Source organism: Myotis brandtii, unplaced genomic scaffold (genome assembly GCF_000412655.1).
Source record: "Myotis brandtii unplaced genomic scaffold, ASM41265v1 scaffold224, whole genome shotgun sequence".
NCBI classification, from domain to species: Eukaryota; Metazoa; Chordata; class Mammalia; order Chiroptera; family Vespertilionidae; genus Myotis; species Myotis brandtii.
The window spans coordinates 108,236-114,019 of NW_005358400.1; the positions used below are offsets into that span (position 1 = coordinate 108,236).

At 43.3% G+C, this 5,784-nt stretch overlaps 1 pseudogene; it reads right to left on the bottom strand.

Moving 5' to 3' along the window:
* Positions 1-3,036: 3,036 nt before the first annotated feature.
* Positions 3,037-5,129, bottom strand: LOC102246742 (annotated as a pseudogene).
* Positions 5,130-5,784: the final 655 nt, after the last annotated feature.

Genomic DNA, 5,784 nt, shown 5'->3' on the forward strand with positions numbered 1-5,784 from the left:
AGGTAATTGAGTCTCTTTCTCTTGCTGCTTTTAAGATTCTCTCTTTGTCTTTTGCTCTTGGCATTTTAATTATGATGTGTCTTGGTGTGGTCCTCTTTGGATTCCTTTTGTTTGGGGTTCTCTGCGCTTCTTGGACCTGTAAGTCCATTTCTTTCACCAGGTGGGGGAAGTTTTCTGCCATTATTTCTTCAAATAGGTTTTCAATATCTTGCTGTCTCTCATCTTCTGGCACCCCTATTATTCTGATGTTGGTACGCTTGAAGCTGTCCCAGAGGCTCCTTACACTATCTTCGTATTTTCGGATTCTTTTTTCATTTTGCTTTTCCGGTTGGGTGTTTTTTGCTTCTTCGCATTTCAAATCTTTGGCTTGATTCTTGCGCTCCTCTGGTCTGCTATTGGGTGTAATATTCTTTATTTCCGACCGTGTATGCTTAATTTCTAGTTGTTTCTTTATCATAGCATCGAGGGTCTCATTAGTTTTCGTGAGGCTCTCCAGAAGTTTATTGCAAGCCCTCAAAATTGCGTTTTTTAGCTCTATATCGTCCATTTCTGTCATGTTTTTTTGTCTCCGCATTTTTTATGCTTTCTTGGTGCACCCCCTAGTGGTCTTTGTGCGCAGTCTTGTTCTAGTTGAGCCTTGATTGTTGTAGTTAATACTAGAGGGATTTGACCACCAGGCCGACTGGCTGTGAGAATCAGCTGTGTCTGCTGCAGTGGGAAAACTTCTGTCCTCTGGGGAGGTGCTAATCTAGCCTTTGCCTGAGGCGATCCGGCAAATGGCTCTGCGCAGGGCTTGGGCGGGGCGGGCTCAACAGGGCGGGCGGAGGGAGCCGTTATGGTGCCCTCAGTCCTGTTCCCAGAGGCTCTGCTTCTCAGAACCCCCGGAACCGCTGCAAACCTCGGAGGGAAAGCTGCCTTCCAACTGATGCCAGACACTCCCGCTTCTCCCGTTTGGGTCCGAGTCCCCAGCGATTCGCCCGTATCTGGAGCTCAGAGTCTGAGACTCCCCCCTGACCGAAAACGACAACCGCGCTCTCAGCCACCAGCCCGCTTTGCGCGCGCACCTCCGCACCTGAGTATTTTCCACACTGCGCCTCCTCTGAGCCTCGGTGTGCTGTTATTTTTCCTTCTAGTTGAAGAGTCTCTCCTCAGCCAGCCTTCCTGTGGTTCTGGGTGATGTCCATTCCGTCTTTTAGTTTTATTTTTGAAGTGGTTGTTTGCGGCAGCAGTCTCCAGTGTTTACCTATGCCGCCATCTTGGTCTCCTCCCCACCTTACTATCTAAAATAAATTCCTTTTGTTGACCTTCGCCCAGACTTGGTGCTTGTGAATTCCATCATTTGTGAACACCTTGGCCCCTTCCACACATACTCAGGCCAAGTAGAGCCAGTAAAAAACTAGTTTGTTTTGTAGTTACAAACATGTTGCCCAGGATTGGTCACAGTCAGGTCATGACATTGGCCTATACCAAAGTGCCCCCGCAATAAGTCTGAGAGCTAACACACTTGGTTGTGAGATTTGGAACATATCAGAGTACAACCCAATGAGCCCATAAGCAATACACCCAGATGGAGATGTTGGTAGGCACCAGACCCTGATGGGAGAAATTCTGCTTTATTGGGTCAGACCCCTCATAGCAGCATGTACACTGTGGTTGATGTTTATTCTCATAATCAGCTAGCATGAGGGTCAACTCCACCCATGGATGGGACAACATCAATCAAGACTCAACTACAATAGGATGGCTCACATATTCCACACATGGAACATTCCAGGGACATCTAGCTTAAGTGATCAGGGAGACTGTGCCACTGAACCACAAAAGTATGCTGACCTAATATGTAAGGTCAGCATACCAAGACTGGAGACATTGAAGATCTGTCTAATACACAGACACAAATATAAAGAGGCAACCACACTGGGGAGACAAAGAAACAAGCTCCAAACAAAAGAACAGGAGAAATCACCAGAAAAAGGAGTAAATGAAATGGAGGAAAGCCATCTAACTGATAGGAAGTTCAAAAAAACGGTTATAAGGATAATCAAGGAACTTAGTGAGAACTTCAACAGAGAGATAGCAAGCATAAAAAAGGACATACTGGTAGAAACCATAAAGAAGAATCAGTCAGAAATGAAGAATACAATATTTATAATGAAGAATACACTAGAATGAATCAACAGGAGATTTGGTGAAGCAAATAATCAAATCAGCGATTTAGAAGGCAAGGTAGCGGAAATAATCCAATCAAAGCAGCAAAAAAAAATAATTTTTAAAAGTGAGAACAATTTTAGGTATTTCTGGAACAATATGAAGCATAAAAACATTCCCATCATAGGGATACCAGAAGAAGAAAAGAGAGAGCAAGAGATTGATAACCTATTTTTAGAAATAATGACTGAAAACTTTCCTAATCTCGTGAAGAAAAAAAGACACACAAGTTCAGGAAGTGCAGAGTCCCTGACAAGATGAACCCCAAATGGCCCACACCAATGTGCATCATCATTTAAATGGCAAAGCATAGAAACAAAGAGTGAATCTTAAAAATGGCAACAGAAAGGTCTATAAGGGAGCTCCCATAACACTGCCAGTTAATTTCTCAATAGAAACTTTCAAGACCCGAGGAGATTGGTATGAAATATGCAACTTCATGAAAAGTAAGGACCTACAAGCATGATTACTCTACCTACAAAGGTTATCATTTAAAATTGAAATAGAGATAAAAGGCTTCCCAGGAAAGAAAAAGCTCAAGGAGTTCATCAGCACTAAACTAGTATTACAAGAAAAATTTAAGGAACTTTCCTAAGAAGAAGTGACAATTTAAAAAAAAGGGGACAGATGTTTAAATTTAAAAAATGTCAATAAATACATACTTATCAATAATCAATTTAAATATAAATGGACGAAAGGCTCCAATCAAAGGGCATTGGGTAACTGAATAGATGAGAAAACAAGACAGATATATATGCTGTATACAAGACACTCCCAACCAAATGAAAGACAAACAGAGACTGAAACTAAAGGGATGGGAAATATATTTCATGAAATGAAAATGAAAAAAGAAAAAAGCGAAAATAGCACACTTTTATTAGGCAAAATACACTTTTTGACTGTGTGCACCGCCTTATATGCCCAGTGACTCCCAGTCTCCTTCAGGTCTTGCTTTTGCTCTTCAATGTGCACTTGAACTGTGGCCAAGTAGCACCTTTGCTCTTCTACTAGGGTGCTGTCCCCCCTCCCTGGGGCACCTGTGCATTGCAGAAGAGGTAATTTGTGTAGTAGTTACCTTGGTTATCCCTCTCCAAGTTCTCAACCACAGCCATCAGCTTCTCCAGCTGCTCCCTCTGCACCTCCCCTGTGGCCTGGTTGTTGAGGCCACAGTACCTCTTCCCACACTCCTGGACCAGGATCTGCAGGCTGTGGTTGTCCGTGTTGACTACATACTCATCCAAGGACATGTCCCCTAAGTCCTCCTTGTGGGTGAAGAGGACCACCACGTGTCTCATGGCTCCTGCCCCAAAGACCTCCTTCACCCGACTCACTGCCAATGTGTCCAGGGCAGTGAAGTGCCCCAGCTGTGTCACCAGCAGAAGCACATGGGGCCCTGGGGCTGAGAGCAGGCAACAGTCCCCGATGTGCTTGTACATCTCTTGGTCCTGGGCCTTGGGTCAAGATGGAGGGCATGTCAACCACTAGGATGTTCCTTCCATTCCAGGTGCCTGTGGCCAACTGGCACGTCCTGGCCACGGCCTGGGCCCCCAGCCTGGACTCAAACACAGGTTGACAGAGGATGCTGTTCCCAGTGGAATTTATTCCACAACCAGATTTGCCCATGAGGATGAGCCTCAGTGAGGAAGATGATGCAAACTGGTTATCTTCTACATTTCCTGAATAAGAAAAACTGTGTCTTATTAAGCTAGTGTTGCTTCCAATTTTTCAATCATGGACACTCATGGTATCTCATTAAAGCTGTGAATCTCCCTCCCAGGAAACTGTCATATCTAAATACATACAAAAGTTTCCAACAACTTTAGGAGGTTCTCAGTTCATAGGAAGTTTACAAAGGAAGTCAACCTTGGACCCATAGCCAACAGTAAGAACTACTACATTGAGAAGGTTGTTCCAAGTTCTTCATCAATTCCAGGGAAGACAGTTTTGCTGAAAGAAAAGTGGTCCCTGTGTTTCTCCAGGGATGGTGCCTGGCCCAGTTTCATGTTAAATAAATGAGATTAGAAGGATTGAAAGTATGAGGAGTCACACATGGGAAAATATTACCACCTTTTTCACTGACAAATAACCAGGAACATTTGTGTAGAAGTGCTCAACATATTCACCTAAACCTTGGGAGAAAAGGAAGTGTCAGCTGTGACCTTCCACCAAGGACCAGCTGAGGTCCCTGGGTCTCTGTTCTTTGGTTGGGGAGTTCTCTGCTTGAAGTTGAAACAACAGAATGGTCATAGTTAATGTCAAAGGCAAAGCCTGAGAGATGACTCAGGATGGGTGGGTAAAGAGGATGGAATTTAAGACCATTAGTAGTACATGTGATGGAAACATCTCCTACTTGGCTGATTGATTATAGGAAGTTAACAAGAGTGGTGTTGGAGAGGGTGATGCTGAGCTAATGGCTAAAATCTTCCAGGGTGAGAACCCGTGGAGTTCAAGAGTTCTATGAGCTCAAATGGATTCCAAGTTAATTGCAGTCTCCTAAAATCTGTTATTTCATTTCTTCTACTCTGCATTGGTTCTTCGTTTCTGCAGTGTTCTGAGATGTTTTGTAGTCTGCATGATTAGTAAACCTTTCTGGGAGATATTTCCAGTTTTTGCTCGAAGTGGACAAGGAAAGAGAAAATTTATTCACAATTAATTTCAAAACCCTGCAACTTCTGACTTGAAGTTTCATTTCCACATTTCCCACCATCATGTGCACGGAGAGCAATGTACTGAAGGGGTCGGCTGGAGGTGGGGGGTGAAGGTGGTGGGGAAGGTAAAGAAGATATGAGCACTGACTTTTTCTTCTTCAGTTTAAAACACTGGGTTTCTGTCACTTTGTTTGAGGTGAGGAAACAGTGCCTCTTGTAGGCTTTCTTACCTTCAGACTTAGTTACATATCTCCTCTTCAGAGGTACTTCCATCTTCTTCCAGGATAAAAACAGGAAAAGAATAAAAAGTAAGTGTCCACATGGAGCTGGTAAGGCCTGAAGTCACTTTCAGTTTAGACTCCTAAGAATAATTCTCTATCGAGGAACCATTGCCATTGCTAGTTTCATAACTCAAATTATGCCCTCAAAAGTCTATACATAACTTTAAGTGAACACAATGCTTGGTCCCTTTTTTTCCTTCTGTCTCAGCTTACAGGAAATCAAGAAATGTTTTAAAACCAATCCATTGCTTATGTCCCCCCAACTGGAAAAGACATGAAGTGAAAAAAGCATTATTTATGGGATAAGGAGGAGAACATTATCTTATTTTATGTTTTGGAATCTTAGTAGGCTAACTTTCTGGATACCGTACTCCCTCTCATGTCAGCCCTTGAAGGACTCATGTCCCAGATCCAACCTTACCCTGGGAAGGCGCACTGTACTTTTCTTCTTGGCCACTGGATACCCATGTGACACAAAGCGTGTTGGGCACTAGAAATTCTCATTACTTCAAACAAGCCAATGCCATTTACAACAGGTAATTTTTTTCTTTGTTCTAGAAAGTTTGTTGTTAACCCCCTGAGCAGTGGGAGGAGAGGAGGGGGTGCCATATCCAAAGAGAAAGAATCAACACTGAGCACAAATTAAA